The sequence below is a fragment of the Pezoporus occidentalis genome, unplaced genomic scaffold (genome assembly GCF_034315485.1).
Source record: "Pezoporus occidentalis ecotype Australia unplaced genomic scaffold, CSIRO_AGI_Poc_V1 ctg87, whole genome shotgun sequence".
NCBI classification, from domain to species: domain Eukaryota; kingdom Metazoa; phylum Chordata; class Aves; order Psittaciformes; family Psittacidae; genus Pezoporus; species Pezoporus occidentalis.
Window position 1 is genome coordinate 109,355 of NW_026916231.1, and position 23,448 is coordinate 132,802.

At 42.5% G+C, this 23,448-nt stretch overlaps 1 long non-coding RNA gene across 1 annotated transcript; it reads right to left on the bottom strand.

The window, feature by feature from the left end:
- Window positions 1–954: 954 nt before the first annotated feature.
- LOC134156490 (uncharacterized) lies at window positions 955–22,028 on the bottom strand. Its single transcript, XR_009961929.1, has 2 exons — window positions 19,461–22,028; window positions 955–1,599 (listed from the first exon to the last, which is right to left on the bottom strand). It is a non-coding gene; the product is annotated as an uncharacterized LOC134156490 (long non-coding RNA).
- Window positions 22,029–23,448: the final 1,420 nt, after the last annotated feature.

The following is a 23,448-nucleotide window of genomic DNA, read 5'->3' on the forward strand; positions in this document are numbered from 1 at the left end:
CTCTGTGTAATCAGAAGGTAGAGTACTGAGTTTACTTTATAAATAAAAAGACCACAGTATGCTTGCTTGGTCATTTATCAGCCATGTCCCATTAGACTATTTACAGTTACCAGTCTGTTCACTTTAATTTAGACGTGGGTCCACCCTAGAAATCCTTTTACTAAAAATTCCAGTTTGAATTTTGGGATGAATAGCAGCCCCACAATTTTGAGGGTTCATGACGTTAGTGTAGCAAGCTGTCCAAGATTAATGTCAGCAGACTGAGAATTCACAAGAGCACCTCTTCAGGTGCCTCACAAACTTGTTTGGAACTCCTTTCTTTTCAACCATACCCAAAAGCCAAGCGTCACTCAAGGACCTTATAGTGAAAAAAAGTGCAAGCGATAAAGCACAAAGTTATTTTTCTTGCTTGGTGGCATTTCAGTGTATAGAAAATGTATAGAACTAATACAGACAGATGTTAGCTGTCCTAGCAAGACCTATGAGGAGGACCTAGAAGAAGCTTAAGCCTGAAGTAAAGATGTCAGAGATGCTCAGATCATGTCTGGGGTCAGGACCTGCTTCATTCTAAAGATGTCACATAAATCACATTCAATACAGACAGAAACTCAAAAGCTTTTGCTACTTGCCCAGCAAAATTTGGTTCAATGATGTGTATCTAATATCACCAGAAAGTGTCTGTATTTATTGTATGGGAGACCCAAAAGGTAATCTGAAATTTGTACCAAAGCTCTTTTGTAAAGTGTTTCTTCTTAGGCATTCATTTACTCATTGAGATGGCAGAAATCTTAACCAAGTACAGTTAGACAAATATTTGTGCAGAAACAGGGTGTGGGATTTTAAATCACGTTGGATTAACTTTAAAGGCAGTTAGAAATACTGGCTTCCAAGCAATGAGTATATTTAATGTGTTTTTTTCCTACTCCCAGTGGAATAAAAAGAAAGCAGCAATACTTTAAAAACAAGTGCTATGCTTTAAATTTTATTCTTTGTATTTTCTATACACTACTATACCATGGTTTTATTACAAATCTAGCACCGCCTAATACTAGGACACTATATGTCCTCCTTGAATAGCCACTTTCAGCCTTTACAAAAACTTTACAAAAGCATTCAGATAAAAGTCAACAAATCTTTTCCAATATAGCATCTTTTCCTTAAAAAAGTAAAGCCTATACACACTATGATTTCAGATTAACAGCTGCTTTGGACCACATTATTCACATAAATCCCAGATGAGGACTATATACAAATCTCAAATGGTTTAATAGCATTGCTGATTTAGCTTTTCATTTTGTTTGCTTCAGTTCATTTGAATTAGAGAACTAGTATCTTCTAAACAAAAGGAGTCTCTTCTAGACAAAAGAAAGGGATTTTCACCTATAGCATTTGTTTGTAAAAGCTGTAACATCTATCACCGTACAGAAATGAGTCAGGATGTTGTGGCTGCTGTGCGTTTCTCCTGGTTTTCCATCGTGAAGGCTCCACTTACAGTGAATTTCTTCCTTCTTGCCTGTGAAATATGCTGCTCTTCACCCACTGTGCTTCTTGTACTACGTAAATTACTTCAGACCCTCCAATGCAATTAGCCTACAGGAGCTGAAATAAAAAATGCGAACAAAGTGAGCTTTTAATTCCCTGCCTTCTTGGGATCAAACCCAGGATTTAATGAATTACAAATTTAAAAAGAAATTTAAGATTAAATTTTAAATTAAATTAATTACCATTTTTTTTGTAAAATGCAGTTTGCACACAGAAGTAGGCATCAGTCTTCACTGACCTCGCTTCAGAAAAAAAGCAGAGCAGTTGTTTCCCAGACTCCCAAGGCTCATGGAATAGAGTATTTATTCAAGCTGTTACTCCAGCATGAATTGTCATGCTGTAAAATTAAGTTTTGCTCCAAAATTCACTATCTTCTTACTCTTTATTCAGGTAATAACATGAAGACCTTGATACTACAGAGTGCTCAGCTGACTTGTGCAACTGTTTCTAAAAACACCCTGAAGAAGAGCTGAACCTTTCTAGAGATCAGATGGTATCTTCCCCATCACCACTGACTTTAACATATAACAACATGTACTGCAAGCTCTGCTGTTTCTATTAACCACAACCCAAGGTCTTTGCAGAAAGGGCTGTGCTCCTGCTTGTTTGACTTTTTGGGCCCACTGAGGAATCTGATATCATAGCTTGAAACCTTTTTTAAAATGTATCTTGGTTTCAGAGCTTAAAAGCTGATCATCAGGATCTGAAAACACACTTAGCAGAAAGGCGGGATCCTTAAATGCGACAGACAATGAAAGGTATTTTATTTATATGGGTCAGATCCATTCACAGTCTTTCAAACCACAATTTTCTCACCTCCCTGGGTAGGTGAGGGCTCTTCTTTACGCCCTCAGAGTAAGACTAATACTTTCTTAAGACTTTTACAGAGCTTTAAAAACATGACTTTTCACAGAAGCCCATTATACCAACACACAGCAAAACAGCCACGACACATGCTGATACACAACTATCTATTGCCCTACACAATGCTCTTGATAAGCAAACTCCTTCCAACCTGTCATATTGCAATAACAGGATTTGAAGTTCAGGCAGACAGATACATATTACACTAGCAGTAAGTTTGTGTAACATGTCTTATGGAAAGAGAGACTACTTTAAGGCTAGGACCAAAACTAAAGAAAAAACCCAAAAAGACTAGACAGTGAGGAGAAGTCTTTCCTTCTAAGGCTGAGAGAGGCTGTTGCACGGGCACAAAGCAGTCCTTGGAGTGATTCCTCAGCAAATCATTTGGTAAACCCTTCCACCAGGTAAAACCTGCTGCTCAGGAGCCTGAATCCAAAGTGGTTCTGGGCTTGTGGTTATGTAGCTGTGCTAATTAGGAAATAATTTTTCCCGATGTCATGCAAAAGGGTGATCTTACCTCCGCCATCACAGATCCACACTGCAAAATGGATGTTGGCAGAGGTGTCCTGGGGATCTTGAAGTGTCTCCTCCAGAATGGGTGCACTACAGGAGCCTACACCCTGCTCATACTTCCCAGGGTGGGGTACTCACCCGCAGCTGGGGTGTCAGGGGTGTGGGACAGAGCAGGATTGCACAGAGCTGGGGCACCCACACCTTCTGTAGCAGGGGTGGAGGCAAGGGTTCTGCACATCCAGATGAGGACGGGTGTGTGCGACCCCCATAGCCTGGGGGGGGAGGAAGATACATGCACACACAAGTGTGTGTACATGTGGCACATGTTGGGATCAATTACAGAAGGTGATTTGCTACCACTTGTGATTGTGGTTATCTGTTATATGGCTGGTATTGATCCTGACTACACTGTTCAATGATTGCCAGTTCATTCCATATCATTAATAAATCAATACACCACTCCAACCCTGATTTGGCTTAAACTATGTGAACTGATGGGGATTCGCTAAAGGGTTTAGTCAGTAAAAGAAACAATGTAAAATCCTTCTCAATTTGTCTGGATAACTTGACTGGTGAATACTGAGAAATAAGTGTTTCTAATGCATCCTTGGGATCCTGAGGAAGACACCACCTTTTTCCTCTTGTCTTAATCCTCCCTATATGAGCCGTTGCAGCATTGCAGCATTGAAGGCAGTATTGCAGGGTTTCACTGCATGAATACGGTTAAAACGTTTTTTAGCCAGAAGGTGGGTAGTGCAGTCTGGGAGCATTTGGCCGATTGTCTTTGCCGCAATTAATCCACACACTGCTCTGCCAAAGTCACCAATGGTGGCTACTTTCCTCAGCCTTCCTTGGTTTCTCCATTTTGTGTCATTTTCCACTTTTTGCCCCTCTAGTGAAGCAGGGTAAAGTGCAACAGTTGGCGTGCTGCAGCAGAGCTGTGGGTACGCCACGCAGCCCTCAGTGGGCACCAGCAGAAGTGCTGCTCACCGAGCTACAGCCGTTTGTTTGCAGCACTGGGTTTGAATACTGTGTCTATTGAGCTGTGCCAGCAGGGGGGATGTAGAGAAAGTTCTCACTGCAGTATCAGCATCCAACACTAATTGTAAGTTACCTGCAGTCATTCTACCCAGAAAAAGGGACATTTTTGTCCTATGCATATTTATGCTCAGCAGTAACCCTCTTACAGAGAAATGGGAAGCAGTTAAACTTTGATGGCTGATTTTAAGTTTTCCCACTCTACCCCATGAAAATACAGTTGGCAGTGTACTTTCCCAGAGAGCACATTAGCACCGAATTCATTCAAACCTCCCTGCATGGGCAGGAAAAGGACTGGAGCTATTCTTACATTATTCATGACAAGCTTTGGCAACTCGCTTGGTGTCAGCATTCACAGCTTCTGCTCCATAGTATCTCCATTGTCCCACACATCTCTCATGTTCAGGCTCTGCATTTCCAACAGCAATAAATACATTACATGCTTCCGGTGCCATTATGTGAAGGCAGGGAGGAAAGCTCTGAGGCAACCTGAGTGCCAAAAGGGTGAGGAATGCATCCCATTTCTTTCTTTTGCTGGTGATGCTGCACCTCTTCTACCAGAACATAGCAGGTCCTTTTGGCAGGATCATACATATTCAAACTCTCTACTTCTTCCACGTCCATGCCAGTAAGCAGTTGCCTTTGGCCTTCTCTTGACTGTGCAGGATCATGCAAGAAAAGGACTTGGGGCAGGGTAAGGAATGGCAACAAACAGACCTTGCAGCAGTAAACAAAGTTGTGTGAATGCCATTTCAAAACTCCTCCATAGTACCCTCATTTTGTCAAGTCATCGTTATCCCAACTCATCCTCCATTCACCCCCCATCATGTAGAATTCATAGTCGTTACTCTTTCTGTCGACATATGTGTGATAACAGCTACTGTGGCATAAAATTACATTAATCCACCACCAGTAAACCTCTGAAGCTGGAAGTTACTAAAATTTGTATTTATTTGAGAATATCTCTCCTGGGCTGACATGTGGCATGTCCAGTACCAGCTGGATTCCTTTGAGAATAAGGTGCATGCTGAGTTTTGCAGAAAGAGCATGTTTGTGGCAGTCTGGAGTCTTCGGTTTCAGGTGAGACGTTGTCCCTCCCTAGGGGAAAAGACATTTCCTTTGCTGCCTCCTGCTTCCCTCATGCTCACTCTGATGCTGAGTCTGTCTTCAGAGAAGCTTTGTGAGGGCAATAATCTCACTTTTCTTTTAATATCTCTTAGTCTTGAGTGATGGAGAAATATCCACAGAAAATTTTATAGTTAACATTCACAAAAAGCAGCAAAGTGGCTCTAAAGGACAGGTCCCCAGCATGGAGTTGGGCTCCCACATCAGTTTTTAGGTGATTTTGAAAATGTTTCCTTTTGTAGCCCACAGCTTTCCTCCAAAGCACGTGATTGAACTAAACTTCAATGGCTTTGTCAGGGTCCATCTTCACAAGTTTTCCTTGTACCAGGCTTGAGATAAAATCAAACTGCTGAGACTCCTTTAAAGTTGCAAAATGTGCTGTCTGAGATTGTTGCCCTGGGGTTTGGTGTGGGAGAAAGACAAATGCAAAACACAATTTTCCTAAAATCCCTGCTGTCCTTTCTTTGAGCATTTGACTCTAATCCTCCTTAGTCACAAGAAGTTTATTATTTGTTTAATGTTCCTTTTGAGCCCCTGAAAATAACAGAATTAAGAGGAATAGGGTGATTAATAGTTGCTCATGGAAATAATAAAGAAATCTGACAGCTCCTTCCCACCAATGTAGTGCTCAGGCCAGCCACACAGAGAGGCTGTGGGGACAGGGTGGCTGTCGGGTCATGGTGCAGGGAGCCCATGCCCAGCCTTGCACCAAGGCCTGTAGCTGCAGTGCTAAGGGCAACTGCAGCTGAGACCCGATCTTCAGTTCAGACTTAATTCAGACTCAAACCTCACTGACACAGCTGGGAGACCACCAAGAGACCCCCACTGATTATAGGAAGGACCAAGGGCACAAGGCTCCTGAACAGGAGGCTCCAGGACCATCATCGATAGAGATCATTTTATTTCACTGACTGCTGACTCTCCTCCAGTTTACTCAGTGGGTGTCTGAGGTCTCCATTGAAATGAAATTAGTGGCCTGTAAAGACAACTGAAAACACAAATTGCTGTCTTCTCTATGGCCACCAATCTACCAGCAAGTGGAATCCAATTTTATATTAGCAAGGATCCCAGAGGGAGAAGCCAGATCTAACAGACTCTTTCATTACTGACTGCTCTAATGCTGCTCTCCTTTTCCATATCTACTTGGAGAGCAAATTCAATTAAAACATCCTTGCCAATTCACAAAATGATTAACATGCTAATAATTTTGCAGTTTTACACAAGGGAACAAGGAGACAGGAAATAGCTTAGCAAATCCATCCATGCTATGGTGATAGAGTTCTGGATGGCTGTGTGCACTGGGTTGCTATGAGAAATCCCAGAGCCATGCCAGAACTGCCTCCAGTTCTCCCTTTGCAGAACTGTCTATTCCACCACCAAACCTAACCCAAGCAGTGCTGGGATAGCAGGGAGGTCACAAGGCAGATGTAGATGAGGATAAACAAACACTGGGTAATTCTTATGAGAAGATGGGTAAGAAAAGCAAGCACAATTATGCTGCACTCACAGCAGCTCAGTGAACATCTTTCCCTCACACTGAGATTGGGTCAAGATTTATTCCACTGAACACGTTGGTGCTGCACTTGTTTGAAAGCCATGTCAGTGACAAATGGGCTGGGCTGCAGTTTCTGCAAGCGTTTTGGTGACACGTGACAGGCACGGCAGGATTCCAGCCCATTGCTGTGGGTGAGAATCCGGTGTGGGCAAGGAGTGGGATACTTGTTTCAGATTACACTGACTTCAGCAAACTACTAAAAACAAGCAGAAGAAAAGCTCAAACCCCAAGTTTTGTTACTTCGCAGCTCCAAGAAGTGCTCTGGGAGTGCCTGGCAGCTCTGTGGACCTGCAAGTGCAAGCAGGTTGCAGGTTCAATCTCCCTTTGTGTGGTGGCTTTGCTTCTGGCACCCGAGGCAGCACAGGGCCAAAAGTGATCTCAAGCACATCTCCATGAGCTTCTGTCATGGTGGTTCCCCCAAAACATCAGAGGTTTCTCAATGCTCAAAGGACCCAATGGTTCAGTGAGTAAAGCACCAACTATCCCCTCGTGTGGAAGAGAGAGATTTCTTTCTTTTGGTATTGACTTTATTAAGTTTCCACTTGAGCACCAGTGGTGGCAGCTGTCTTTTAAGAGGTGAGCTGTCATTTCAAAACCTTCCCCCACACTAACTGCCCTTACCATTGTCCAGAAAACCATCACAGATTTAGGATTGGTGGGACCATGATGATTCCTTTTTTCTGTTTGTTTGTTTCTGAAAGGAGATACTAACATCATTACCAAGCCTCAAATCTAGCATGCCACTTATGCCTTATGCAAGGAAAATGTAGGTGAGTAGGGATGGCAACAATGACAGTCAATGGTCCTGCCATACTTATGCAGTAAGAGGAATCTGAATGAGGAGTTGCCTGCTGTGCTGGAGTGCAAGAAAGAAGAAAAAAAAAGAAATAATAATAATTTAAAAAAGTAAAAATAAAAAGATAAAAAATAAAAAAGAGAGAAAGAAAAATAAAAAGAAGAAAGAAAGAAAGAGAACAATTAGAAAGAATTAGAAGAAAAACAGAAGCTCATATAAACAATGACACCATCAAGAGCCTCGTTAAGATCACCACAGTGGCTAAACACTACAGATGTGCCTGCACAATGTTGTTGATGGTCATGGCAGCAGGACACATGTTATTGAGCCTCTTTTGTGGAAGAGCTGGCAGGGGAACCTCTGAGGGCCTTGGCTGAGCTCAGCTACTTGGGTTTGGTGTCTTGGCTCTCCTTAGATTTGTACAAAAGCATGTTTGTACAAGCCTTGGCACTTCACACCAGAGGCCGCTTGTGCAAACAAGTGGTCAGTTTGGGGAGCACCAATGTACTGATAATTTTCCCTTGCTTGGGATTTTCTATGAAAATATCCCACATATTTCAGGTTGCGCAGATTAATTTAAAGGCCAGATTCAGCAAACAAAGCAAGACTGTAACACTAAACCATAGCTACCCTGTTAGGAGACATCATAATCTAACAGGTTTTCTTAAGCACACCCCTCCCCATACTGTTTGTAAGCTTTGCAAAATTGCCTAATTCAAGTACATTTTACAAGGACTTTTGGCATTAGCACTGACCTGCTAGCCAGATTAATGTGACAGAGTGTGACAATGGCTTCTCTCTGAAGTTTACTGGACCCCAAAGCTAGGTCAGGGCTGCACAGTTTATCATCCTGGGCAGATGCAACTTCAGCACGAGCAAAAGAGTACAACGAAGTGGGAGGTGACTCCGATGTCTGAGGATATTAATGGCAATGCTTGGCTGCTCCAGCTTGCAAGCCTTCCTTCTGTGTCTCCAAAAGCTCTGCTCAGCATGGCTACATTTTTCCTGAAAGGGCTGACAAGCTTCAGAAGCTCTTTCTTTTGGTTAGAGAAATTACTCAGAATATAAAGATGACATTTTAACCCTCCTGCCTGCTAGGATGTTGTCAGAGACCACAGTTGAGGCTACCACTAATTACACTGTAAGCACAAATGGAGAAGCGCAGCCCTTACCCCACTGGGTGCATTCATTCTGCTGGCCCAAAGATTTGTTTCTTTTAGAGACAAACTGCACTTTGAGCACAAGAGATTCAAAGCTTGGAGACGCTTGGAGATGCTTGGAGAATGTGGGGCAGGAGGCCTGGATTTTGATTACTCCCTTGCAGAGAGCAAAGCTCTCACCCGTTCGGAAGGCAGACAGCCCTGTCATATCAGACCTGCCTTAGCTCTCCCAGATAAGGTCTCTGTCCTCCAGAAACCTCCTGTGTCTGTGCACAGGTAGGAAGGGACAGCTGAAGAGACCAACTCAATATCATTAAAAGGATGATAGAAGAGGTGGGGCTTTTCCCCACCAGCAGAACATCTTTCTTCCCCTTTCTGTACTGAAGTTATGTAGTCCTTTAGCTGTCAATATTTATGAACAAGAAATAAAAATATATACCTGCCTCTGCGCTAAATTCTGAGCCATGTACCCGCAGAGCCTGAATAAAATAGGAAAGTAACTGTTGAATGAGTTGGGATTTCCCCTGCACCCTCCCTTCAAGCTGGAAGAACTTGAAGTCACTCCAGAGAATTGATGGCAGCCTGGCCACATCTCCAGGTATGTGCTGAAATGGTCAGAAAGCAACTGTCCTCTCCTGGTGTGCTCTGAGGACCAGCCTGCATGGGAACCAGGTCCCTCTGCTGTTGTTCCGTTGGACTGTGGTACATAGATGCAAGACTTGCTGGGCCATGGAACAGTAAAACAGCACGTGGAGATGGATTTTAAGATAGTGATTGTTTTTTCTGGCTTAAATTACAAACGGATGTAGATGTTACATTGCTTGGGAAGATGCTCATTCTCCAAATGCCAGTAAGCTGACTGTATTTCTAGAAAGATTTTCTGATCTTTCTGAATGAATAATGAGAACCGACAGAAAGAGGAAAGGTGCACTTTTAAAGAAAGACTTTTCTGACAGTAAAACACCTGACGGATGCAAGTAAAACACAACTGAAAGGGAAGTTTTTCCCTAGGAAAAAAATTATATCAAAAGCAAATGTAGGTCATTCCACTGGAAGAGGAGAACGAACGTGTTAGTCATAGAAGTCCTTTGTGAAACAGCAGACTTTATTGCTTTCTGGTTTATTTCATGTAAGACCTTGAATCTGGACTGAAAATTGACCTGGGCTCAGGGAACCACATCAACCAATGCCCCTTCAGCTTGATAGATAGATTTTCAGTTCAGATTTTCCCTCCTATCCCAGCATAACCTGCTCTTTCCTTAGAAGCCCATGCTGGATGACAGACTTCAGGATTACTGGCGTAACTCACTCGGACACAGTTTCTTGCCTGCAGCTCATTCAGTGTCACACAAGGGTCTGGCACTTGTGTCAAGAGAGATAAAAGCTGTTTGAATGATGTGAAATTGCAGGTGCTGCTTGGCCCTGCAATTCATAAGCTAAGCTGAATAATTTTACTGCCTTTTACTGAGAACAGAGAGAAGAAGGGGACAGGAGGTAAATGTGGCGTCATCTACTGCAGTAATGTTACACAGGGCTTTACCCTAATTTAAATCACAGTGATGTGAGGGACAGTGCCGTTTTTGATTTACTGAAGTGGGTGAGCATGGAAAGACTCTCAGAGCTTCCTGTAACACCCTGTTTCATGTGGATGATCTCCTTTGGACAGCAGAGAGGAGCTTTCCCTTTCTCATGACACAACACTCAGTACAAAATCACTCCAAACAAAACTAGCAAAGCTCCCAAAACAAATGCCTCTCCCCTCATGGAACGATATTTCAAAAGGGCAAGGTCTTTAAATGAGGAGGACGGATGTCCTTCCCTTCCACCTCCTTCAGTACGCAGCACGAGCTGAGGCACAGTGTGCAAAGGGAGCTGCTGCCCCCCTTCTGCATTTGCTGCAGGAGCTGGGAGGGTGCAGAGCTCCAGCACTCTCTGGTACAGCCTGTCAAGGCTACACACTGAACTCTGCAGATAAAAGTAAATACTGAGCAGCTGCTCTTTCAGGCAGCTTTGTTCACCCTGTGCAGGAAAGGAGGCAGGGATCCAGAGGAGAGGTAGTCTGTGGTTGTGGCAGTAATATAGGTGTGGAAGAGAAGGAGTTGCAGGTCCTGATACCATCTTCTGTCATTTCCTCTCTTCAGGTGCCTGTATTGCACCCTTAAAGTGCCCCGAATATGAAATGTGGTTGGTTCTGAAAAAAAAGTTCCCTCTGGTGTGTCTTTGTCACCTGTAACATAGCGCATAGTGCTGCTAAAAGCCCTGATTTCATCACTCTGCCATTTCACATTCATGTGCCACATTTTTCTTTCCAAGCTGTGTGACTCCACTCTCTCTTCCCAGAGCTTGTGCTCATTTCCATATCTAATCCTACTGCATAGACCGCTGACTTAATCCTGTCCTTGCCTGCTCAGTACTGGCAGCCGTAAAAGACTGGTCAGGGTTTAAATGCCTCATTCCTTCATGAGCAAGCTTTGCACTGAACTGTTCCAGCCATCCCTTTACAAACTCCCCCTGTGGCCCAGCATACGCTTGCACCTCTCAGGCAAGCTGAAGCAAAGAGCAGAACAAACCAGGGAAGAGGAAACATTCAATCTATCGTTTCCCCTTCCTACTCACACTTCTGTCAATATCAGAAGGGAAATGGGCCAAAGCTTGATGCTTTTTAATGTGAATGAGGCGCTTCGATATTACCGGAGAGGGAGCTGATCAGACAAGCTCCGCTATCCTTAATTCTGGCAAACAACGGAGCAGTATGTTATCAACTCCTGCCTCAGGCAAGGCCAGCTTAGATCAAGCAGGAAACCACATGTTGATGTTTCAGAGATTTCTTAGCTCTGAGATACTCTAATACGCTGAAATATTTGTGCCATAGAAATGAGATTCAGTGCACTCGCTGTTTTCTCACACTCTTTGAACACCCACAAGGGGTTCCCATGAATGCCTGCCTGAAAGTAGGCAGGCGGTTGCTGATGCCAAAACTACCTTGAAATGGTTGCACTGTTTTTTACTGGATTAGCATTAAAAGCCCAAATATGAGCTTTCTGTGGGATTCTTCAGTGTAATTAGATGTTAGAAGACATGTAAATGCATATGTGCCAGGGCAGAAGCTAACTCAATCCATCGTTAATGAGCAGGCAACAGTGTCACTTTGTCATCTCCAAATTGAGTAGAGTCACCACATGAGCCCTAAGCTGGAGTTTGGGGTTGCCAGTGAGCACAGATCTATTTAAGGTCACAGGAACTGAACAAAGGATTAACATGAGTCTGACAAAAACAATGTTTGAAAATATATTATTTTGTCAGATTTCATGTGTGGTAGCTATTGCTCCATTCAAGCTGAATGATAGCTTTCAGTGTGTGCACTTACTCATCTTGACAGTTAACAAGATAAACATGTCAGCATGTGATTTGCCAAATATCTTCCCATGGAATTCAGGCAGGAGTTGCCAGCAGAGCTGGCTTTCGAGCAGAGGGACTGAGGCATTCAAGTATACACACATGAGCCAAGTATACACACTGTGAGCAAAACCCAGCCTGTGAAGGAACCTTTCCGCCATGGCAGCCAAAGCTTAGGTTTGATGGCACTGTTCAGCCCAGCCGATGATGCTCTCTCCTGACCCTTTAGTAAATCTCCAGAGATCCTGTTTTTGTGGCACAGGATAATTGCTAGGGGAAGGTCTGATATTCACCCAAGCTGAATAGGTACAAGGAGCTGGGCAATGTTTGTTAGGCCTTGGCAGCAGTGGAGGTAAAGGGCAGTACTAGCAGGCCCCAAATTGGCTTTTCCTTTCCCTGTGGGGTAATTCTTCCCAGAGACTGTGCTCGTGACCTTTATCACAGTGAGTTTTATTTACAGATTGGGAAATGGCAGGGTGTCCTTTAAGATGAAAGGAATCAAAACACAAGGGAAAAAGAAAGATTTTGCAGAAGCAAAAGATCTGACTGGAGAACTGTTTAGAGAAGTCTGTATAAACAGACCTGCTAGGCTGATATCTCACGTTTTAGCCACAGCTTCTTGGAGCCTTTAGCTAGATAATGAAGGGATTTTTAGGCTTTGGACTCCCTGGTGCATATGCCTTTTAATAACATTGCACCTATTTCCTCATGCGTTTGCAGCTGACTCCGGTGTAATTTTTCCCTGCCTTCCCTGTTTTATGTTCCCTCTCTGTCCTCTGACCAGTCACCAGCAGGTAACAGCCACTGCTTTTCTGTCTTGAAGATGCTCAGAAGCATTTTGTAGCCTCTGGGCCTCACCCAGGTGTCTATTCCCTTCTATGAAAGAGGATTAATTGCTATGTTGCTAATAATAGCCCCAGCATGAGCTTTGTGGCAAAGGCTGAAATGTCTCCAGAAAGGCAGAAGTAAAGGTCTGATATGAGAAGACCTCCTACCGCATGAGGCTGTGATGGAGAAAGGGGACCTTCTCTCTCAAGCTGCCTTCTAAGGACAGTGCTGGGGTGACTGGCAAATCACTGGCTTTCCCCTTCATGGCTTTCCCTCACAGCAACTGGCTATGTTTTAAGCTTAATCCACTGCACCAATAATTTTACTGAAAGAAATCTTTAAACAACAGCCAACAACTACATATTATACCAAAGAAGAACTAGGAGGATAAATTATGATTTATTTAATGCTCAACTGTTCTCAAAGGTGTAAATCTCTCATAAACACTGCTGGTGGTTAATGTCCAGTGGCTTGTCCATATCGCACTACTTATCCGTCAAGGAAATATGAGGTACCAGGGTACTAAACTAGTCAGTGAAATGAAAATGTAGCTTGTCCATAAGGATCTCCTGGTTGCCAGCAGTTTTTGGCTTAGCTTGCTTCTGGAATACTCCATCAGCATTTTAGTGGAAGATGACTTTCAAAGGAGCTCACACCCTGCAGCACTTGTGACAGTCCTAAAAAGACATATCTCTCTTTCCTTGTTTGTACAACTGTGATGTGTTCCACCCATCATTTCAAGTGTTTGCCCTCATACCCCAAAGCCACATCCCACACCCTGACCCAGCTTTTCTGTGGCTGTGCTGTGAGTGCCCCTGCAATGTCCTGGAGGCCAAACCCAACTCACAGTCTTCACCACACTCCTTGGAGTGCCACGATGGAGTCTGCCCTTTTGGGTTCCTCTTTGCCTACTGCCTGAAAGAAAAGTTCCCCCTCGACCACTGCACAGGAGGCTCAGGTGATGCTTGCTCCACAGAAGCGATGTTTGAGCCTCCTCAGTCCACAAACCAGAAAATGCTGGAACTGGACAGCTCTGCAAGATTGCCCACCGTCCCTTAGTGTTGATCTTGATTAACCAGAAGACAGCATGTAGAAGTACTCCAACAGCAGGTAGGTTTGCAGATGGACCATTCTTCAGGCTGTACTGTTTTCTCTGTCTCCTGTCGATTCATCCTGGCCTCCCCTTCACATTCCTCTGATGGACTCAAATGCTGATAAACTGCAGTGGTGTGTATATGGTCCCATAAAACAAACAGGAAGTGCTGTCTTATCTCAAAACCAGGCACTGGTTAGCCTGGTCTTCAGTACATGTTAGAAACCCAGTCCAGAACAGGTGGTCTCATCTCAGAATGCCACACTTGCTCCTCTCTGGTGGACAAAATGGCCTCTGTGGTTGGAAGATTTTGGACATTTGGCATGCCCTAGCTCTACAGGTCTCCTTTTCTGGCACTCCTGAGACTGAGCAATGATGGAGCCATCATGCTGTGAGAGAGTGGCTTCTCCTTTCTCCTCTTGGCCTGCTGCTGGCTGGAGAAGAGTGAGGGCTACAGCCTTGAGCATTGTCTTTGGTCAGTCAGTGGAAACAGAAGGTCTTAGTGATGACTGAGCCCCTCAGGCCCTGCCTTGGACCACCCATAAGGCCAACCTCAGCCGAAAACTGTCATAAGATCCCAGGAACCCAAGGAATGGAAACATTTTGGGATACAGGCAGAGGCAAGGGACTTCCCTGCAAGCTCTAAGGTGCTTTGGATGTGCTTTTTGGGGGGTGTCCTTATTGATTGGGAATTCATGTACTTGGAAACTGACCCAGAAGTCCCCAAAGCGGGAGCACGGTGGCCCTGAGGACTTTGGGACCTTCTGGTGGCCCAGCTCTCACCCTTGTCTGGATGCTGCTCTCACAGGGCTGGTGTGAGTGCCTTTCCTTTACACAGGAGGAGCACCAGGGTGTTTTGTATCGTGCAGGCGTTTGCAAACCTGCAGGAACACAAGAGTGCGAACAGCAATGGGGAGAGGAGTGCAGAAGCTGTTGCCTGAGACAGGACTAACAACCACATTTAAGGTCCAGGTAGAGGGGGGTGTTGCTGAGGTCCTGCTTCTCACTGCCTGTGCCAAGAGAGACTCTGGAAGGGAAGCACTGAGGAGTAGGGCTTTGCAGGAAGGCTGGGGGCTTGGTGGTACCCAGAAGTGTGGACACTGCACAGCCCCACTTGGGTGTGACCTAGCTCAGTCCTCCAGGCACGATCCTTGCTCATAAATTTCTTCCTCAGCTTGCTCTAGTAGTTGTATACAAGGTGTCCACATCCCAGAGCAGCCCTGGGTGAAGGCTTTGTCTCTCCCTGCTGGTGGCTCTGGTGGCAAGACCATCCCTTCGGAGACAGAGGTAGTGCCCAGCACTTCCGTGGAGGATGGGAAGACAGCTTATGTCCCTTCCCCATTTCTCTCATAGGATAAATTAACACTGTGGCTTTTCATTTGATCCACTGGTATTCTGAAGGACTTTATCCAGTCTTTACTGTGGGTTGTTCCCCCGAGTTAAACTGAAAAATGTTATAAACTGGGGCTACACTTACACCAGATGTCAATAAGATGCAATGGAGATCTATGGAAATACCCTGTGTAAAGGGCACAGACTCTTCAAAAACCCCCATCCTTCAAATGGTTTGTGCCAGCAAAGATCTGGTGTGACCTGAGCATGCAGGTGTTCAATGCCAGCACAGTGCAGGAGGGTGCACCCTAGTGCACTAGGGCTGTCCCCTAGTGCTTGCACAGAGGTGGAATCCAAGCAGTGAGGAGAGGTGTGCAGAAGGTTTGACAGTGGTTTTAGGTGTTTTTCATCCAGACATGATAGATGATTAATTGGATACCTAGCAAAGTTAACAGGAATAGCTTGAAGTTTGTGGCTGCTCAGGCATGAGAGAACCAGCTATCAGCTCCCACTGCACTGCACTCAGATACACCCCACAGCTCAGCGAGGAAGACAGTAACATACCTTGCAAGTACAGCCTGCAAACAAGCAGCGCAGGATGACAAACAGGGAAACAACTCAAATCACAGCTGTAAGTATGATTGAGATGTAGTTTAAAATTCAGAGATTTGCTGTAACTCTAAATGGACTGGTAATGTGCTGTACTATATTTGGAATTTTTCAATAATGTAATTTAATGGGAGGCTATTTTTCAGTATTCCAAGACACTGTCAAAAGGCTGAGCTGAATAAAGGAAGAAACAATACAGTGGAAAATTTCAAACATCTAAAAAGAAAACACTACACACCAATATGTAAAAAAAAAGTTTGAAAATGTGAGTTATCTCTTGATCACATTAGAATAGATAATATCAGAGGAGCTTTTACCTTTCAACTTTCTCTTCTACTTTCTCATTGTTTGAAAAGTTAGTGAGAAGAAAATAAAAGGGAACAGAATCTCATAGTCCAAAGATTTACTCTGTCATATCCAATGACAAATGAAATATATGGGAAAAAAAAAAGGAAAGAATAAAACCCATTTAAGTCTCAAATTTGGAAATACCTAAATGTCTCTTTTGGGGGATTCCCCTTCCCTCCCAAGCTGTAGAAGGAAATTAATTCTTTTCATGAATGTCACTCCTTCTTTGTGGAAAAAAGAAAAAAAATGATTCATGTGAAAATTTCCACTGGGTCCAGTTGGAACATCTTTGCTATTTGAAGTGGTATGTAATCAAACTGCATTCTTACATCCTTTTATGGATATTTATGTCATATAGAGTATGCAGCCTTGAACTTAGCCTTTCACATACAAGAACATGAGCTGAATTTATTTTACATCATCTTGTAGGGATATTTCACTGAGTCCATTAAAAAAAAGAAAAAGGAAAAAAAAAGGAAGAAAAAAAGGAATATCTTGACAAATAAAACTAGAACTGGTTATGGAGATCCTGCTGAAATTACAAATTGAAAAGCATTCATATGGGTGGAAAGTAACACAGCCCAGGAAGAGGAGATGATGAACCTCTACAATGCACGAAAATGGAGCTATTTTGCAGGAAAGTCATTCCACAGCAATTTCTCTTTATAGGCATATGCTCTGTAAGTCAGGAAGTACACAGTGTGAAGCTTGCACTGCGATTTTTGTTCACTCATCACTCTTAAAACAGTGTTCATATCGATGGCATTTGAAATTTCTAATCAGTATTCTTTGTGTGTTTGCTAAAAGCAAAAATAAATAGTGGATGTTTAACTATGTGTTTAATTATGAAGTTTCAGTTCCAAAACCCAAGGCCTGATGCTAAGGTTGGGCTGAGATCCCACTAAATTTAATGGAATATTTGGCTAAGTGAAAAACCCAGGGCTAGCTCCTGGAGGCCAGGTGCAAACTGGGAGCTCAGCTTATATCACATCCGCTTATGTACAGGTATGGCCAATAGTATATCAATCCTGTTTGGACAGGGGACAGTAGGTTGCCTCATACAGCAAACACGCAAAGCACAGGTCCAGGATGGTTATTTGAGTTGAAAGGGTGTTTTCTTGCTTTCACAACTTTAATACTGCTAGTGATGCTTTTTCTGCATGCCATTTATACACACATACATACACACACCAGAGAACTGTACTAGAGAACTCAAAGTTTTACTGGTGGCTCACAGGTCTACATGAATTACAGCTTATTACAATAATTAGGACCTGCAGATCTGCTCTAATTTTGAGTGCAGGTGTGGGAAGGAGATGAAAGGTTGCTGTTTCAAATTACGTTAACTTTCAGTGCATTTTGGCAGGAGTGGTATGAAAAGAAAAGACTGGGTTAATTCTGCCAAGAGTTTTAATACCATCCCTAATGAAATTAATGTGCTAGATCTGCGAAAAACAAACAAACAAACAATATTGTCAGAAGTTCAAAAGGGTGAATGGGGAAAGAAACATTTACCGGGTCAGCCACTTGGCATTCTCAACTGTGAAATAAGCCACAGCCAGTCAACCAAAAATATGCACTTTGTACACCAGATTCCAGCTGATTTTTAACATTCTGCATTATTAACATATTCCAGGTCCATTTACTTAACCATAATTAATACTGCTTGTTCCTTCTCTAAAAAAAATATTAATTTGGAGGTTACTGCTTAGATTTGGGTGCACATGTAAAACATCACATCTTATATCTCCAATAAGATCTGCCTGTATTTTCAACAACTACACAGGTCAAGGAAAGTCTTGTTGTATTTTCAATTACTTCTGAAAAAAATTAAAACCTTGGAGTTGTTTTTAAATGTGTAGGCAATCAAAATTTTGGATATCGAGGCAACCTGAATTCTAGCAGATTGCATTAAGGAAAGATACTTTACTTGAGAATCACTAATAGTTGCTGACAATGTGGTAATTTTCTTTGACACAGTGAGATTTTGGCCTCTCTCGGTGAAAGGCAGCAAAGCTGCATGGAGGTATCTGCTCTGTTCCTTCTCTGAAGTGCTGTAGAAGAAACTGAAAGAAGTAGAAATCCTGCAATTTTCACAGCAATTTTTAGGAGCAAGTACAATGAGAATGAATGCAGTGATCAGTACTCATTGCAGCCTGTTTTGGCTCTTTTTGCCAGCAGTGACCAAGTGTCCTTCAAGCTGATACTTACATGTCTATTAATGTCTTTGATCTAAGAAAAAGACAAACACAGAAGGTGGAAGGGAATTTTTCTCCTTCTCATTTGTATGTGGAAAACCACCCAAACATGGCGCTGGCCCAGCTGAACACAGGGATGCTGCTGAAGGCTCTGCCATGCTCTGTAGTTCTTTCTTGCTCACACTGGGAACAACAGAGACAGAAAAGCTCCTAAAGCACAGCTCTATTTACCCCAAACCAGGAGACTGTAGCTTGGGGGAACTAGAAGAACTAGAAATATAAACTCAGTTCTCTCCCCCTGTTTAGACTCCTTTTCACAATGCTTGTCTACACCAGTCTGGTTCTTCCAAGAGTGTTTCTCTGTGTTTTCCACATTGCCTTTTACATATGGAAAAAAGTTTACTAACTCAATTAAAACAGCTACTACATGCCTTCAACTATGTCCTTCTTATACACTAAAAAAAATTAAAAAAAAAGACTTTTTGAATGCTTTTAAATTAAAGAAAATTGTGCAATTAGGAATTTCTAGAATGGTGTGATGTGATTTTTGTTCTTCACATCCCCTCCATACATGTACCAGTAACTGTAAATCAAGAGCGTGCCTCTAGATATCTTCTTTGTACATCTAATAACTTTTATCACAGGATCAAAAACATGATCATCTTTGTAACATTATAAGCAAGATCTGTGTTTTCCATTTAATATGTCTGATACCACAAAGCCACATCTTACAACATTATCTTACAGAGTACTTTTATACTTTGTTATATACTTCATTAGCACTGATGTAACAGAGCTAAATAGGCTTCCATTTCACAGCTCTCAGTGACTGGCTCTTCTCCCAGCCCGGTATAACCTTCAAAACACTTTTACATCCAGCACTTTCTAATCTGGTGGCAGAGAAGATTTATTTGCTTTAATATAATGAGAGTCATTCCTGAAGACCATGCACAACTGTTTTTCTATTAAAAAAGCAAAGCAGTAAACAAGATTAACCTGAAGTAACCATTTTGACTCACTTCCATTTTGCGCATACAAAACTGCACAGGGCACAGTCGCTTACCAGTGCTGGGGAAGAAACCATGCCAAGGAATAGTTTTCAGATTACAGACGGGTAGGTCAGGGTGGTCTCTTACAAGTGCACTTTACACTAACTCTTTACCAGCTGATCTGTCACAGTGATGGCACAGGTTATCTTGGGACTAGGGTAAAGATTGACTGCTGTCACTACACTCTCGTGCAGAGCCAAAGCAGCAGCAGCAGCAGCAGCTCGCCTGCTGGAAAGCGAGTCCCTTGGCCAGAAGCCTGCAAACTCATATGCAGCAGCCCTTGTGCATTATGGCAGTTGGCCCATGGTGACAAATAACATTTGCACTCTGTAGGTTCTTCAGAAAGTTCCTATTTTCAGCGCTGCCCAGGCACTGCAGTCAGGAGAGCACAAGCTGAGGCCCTGCTTTACCAGAATATCCAACAAGTCACTCAGATGCTGCTGATGTCCAGGATGCCTAGATGACACACTTGGAAATGATCCGCTTTTGTCCACCTTTACTTTATTTGTTGGGACAGAGGTTAGATGAATTGGGTGAAGAAACAATGTTGGAATCAACTTTTCTTATTTCAGGAACAACCAAGGCCACAGGCACCCACACCACTGGTTATTTCTCAGCACTGCCAGGGACAGTTTCAGATTGCTTTTTGCCCATAGTATAGCTGTTTCAATCTTATAAAACAGTGTATGCAGATCAAACACAAGCACACCCACCCATGAATGGGCAGCCAGTGCCACCAGCCACGCATGCACCAGCAGTGAGTAGCTTTAGATCTTATCAGCAACAGAAAGTTGCACCACTAACCAAGAATTTGCTTTGCAAATAAGTGCAAAATCTCGGGTAAACACTAATACCTATCATGGGTGGCTGCTTTCAGTGGTGTAAGCTGATACAACTCACTCAGGTTTCAATTTCAGAGACATTAGCATGATTTTGCAACACTTTCTGTAAGTCAGTGTAATCTTGAGTGTTACACCGCACTGGTGCAAGATCTTGTGTGGAGAAGACCTAATGTGGTGCATATTTGAACTTGGGAACAAGTGGAACTAGCCTACCTGTGTGCATTGAAGATTCATGTCTGGTTTTATTACATCATCAGCTTTATGCACTCCATAAAATACACTATAGGGTCTTCTCAATGAAACCTGAAATTGCATTGAATGCAACTGGCTTTGTGCCTTAACATATATTTCATTATCCTAAGCTTCTTAGGTCTTTACATGAAATTAGATCTATATATAGCAACAACCTACATTCACTGAGGAACTTAGTTTTTCCACCATATCTTCTCCATGAAGCCAAGAAAAACAGCACAGTCATCTGTAGGGACATCTCCAGGGACAGGCTCTTCTCTGGGTTTGTTTTTTATTTTTAATTTTCATGTTTAATTCTTTTCCCCTAGTTCACAGTCAGGATTAAAGGGGCATTTGCAAGCTGTCACCATTCAAACCCAAAGGAATAAACATGGAGCAGAGAAATTTGCAAAACCCCTCTGTAAAAGGAATCTCCAAGCGCTTTGCCAGTTGCTAGTGAAACTATGCCATGCTGCACCAGAACAAAACACCTTAAAGATGCATAAATACATTACAGTTCATATCACATGTTCAGAAGGTTTTATGGAAGGTGGGAATGGAGAGCAGTCTTGATATAAACAGCTTGAACCACAGAGACTGCCTGTGTTTGAAAGTAAATAGATAGATAGCTGTTTGAAGCAGGAAAGAAAAATATTTCAAAGCCTTAATATACAGTTGGGGTTTTGTTGTTGGTTTTGTGTTAAATGTTTGTTTGGTTTGAGGTCTTGTTGGGCTTTAGTAGTCAGGTCTAGGAAATGGGAAAAGGTTGGAAATAAAAGACTTTTAACAACACAATGGAAAACAATCTGTAGCATTCACAGGAGGTTTGCCTTTGTGCCAGGCACAGTCCTTTCATTTCACATATTACAAAGGAAAGACAGTAGTGACTTTTTCTCAAGACCAAATGAAATGGTCTGTCCCTCTGCAGCCAGTCAGGGAGAGAATGCAACTTTCTGTGAAATGGTGCCAAAGATACAGTTACTTTGAGGTAATGATTTTCAATTTCTTGTGAAAGCTCTTGTTTTGCAGAAATTAAAGTGTTGTAACACATTGCTTTGCTTCACGGAAGTTTTGATCATCTTTTTCCCCAGACACAAAGTGCCCAGGACACGAATACTTGAATTCTTGCAGGCACAGAAGCTTACATTCTATTACACCCAATTTAATGACTTTACATTGGCTTCCAGGAAAGTAATGTATTGATTTTGAAGTTCTCTTTATTAACTGCCATTAAGAGACTTTCAGAGGACTTGCTACATCATAGCTGTCTGATTTTTTTTTCTTTTTATTAACCACACCATCATTTAAAATGCAGATTGGCTGGCTATTTAATTTGACCTGAATTTATGTATCCTCACAACATTAAGGGGAGATTTGTTATAAGATGTATCTCCAGACAAATTGAGTAGTGAGAAAAAATACACCTTCCTTTTATCTCACAGAACTACACCTTCCTCCTGCCGGCAAATATCTCACTTATCTGTGCAGAATCTTTTGCTTCAATCATGTAAAAAAATATGTAACAGTTTTTTTCTAAAATGTAGAAAAAAAATCTTTGGTAGACTTTTATTCCTGTTGTTTACATTCATGTTTTAGACAACAACCTATAATATTATATGGCAACCTTACATAAAACCCTTTATGGGGAAGGGAGGCAAGTCTGGACATTTTAGAACACCCTTTATAGAGAAAGGTGAGGCATAAATGCCCTTTGGATTTTGTAAGCTTTCTCTGAATGTGGTGTTGAAATATCGAATGTGTAGTGACATACTGAAGGCAAATAGCACACCAGCTGGATGGCCAGCAAGCCCTGCCTACGCTCTCCATGGGGCAGTTTTCTTTTCACCTGTTATTCCCAGTCTGCTGCAGAGGTTCCACAAAGGTGCTGACCTCAAAAGGCTGGCGAAGCAGTGAAACAGTGGGTTTTGCTTGCTTTCTTTCTTCAACTAGGAATTATTGCATCATCAACATCTGCAGTCACAAGAACATTGTTTTCTCCTAGAAGACAAATTAAAGGGCAGTTTTTCTGTGCCTAAAAATTGTGCAAGCGCATTTTATGCCAATGTTATCCCACTGGTAAGTTACAAGGTCCAAAGAAGTTTGTAGAGAAGATTCGTTGCAAAGAAAACTTGCTCAAGGAAAACTGTGGGAAGCCCATCAATTTCAAACTTTAAACTAAACCTTGACAAAAGACACAACACTGACTGTATGAAACAATCCTCGGCAAAAGGGAAAGAAAGATGAAAAGCCCTGCTACAGCAGTGTTACATGCTGCAGTTTCCAACCACAGCTTCACACAGCAATTCTTTTGGCATCAGGGATTGTTGTTCCAAATTTCTCCTGAGCCACAATTCTAATGTAAGTGCACTGAGATCAGCCAATGTTCATCTACTTGGGTGATGAAGGATAATGAACCCATAAGTTACACTTTTCTTCCATAGAGCTGGCTAAGGGTTGCTGCTCTAAACTGCCAAGCCTGCCAACAGCCTGGCCCAGCTCTTGGTCTTGTAACAACATCTGAGGCAATTGCAGTGTTTCCTGGATTATAAATTCCTTACTTTTTATACCATTGTACTGAATACAGGAATTTTGTTCTTCACTTTCTTTTTTTTTTTTTTTTTTTTTTTTAACAACCAGAATAGCTGAGTGCTTCAGGTATCTTGGCTCTACTTTACCTTTACTTGGGCACAAAAAGAACTTCTCATCTTCCCCTTTGCACTTCATGATATTTTACCTTATACATCCCATTTCCCTAAAGATGTTAAGTTTTCTCCCAACATAATACAAGGCAAGAGCATATTTTTCATTCCACAAAAGGCAGAATCTTATTGTATGTAATTGCTGGTTCTACATTTTTAACCACTACTTTTTGATTACAGTAGTGCCTGCAAGAAGAGTAAGTCCTCCCCATGCTGTTTCTTTTGGCTGT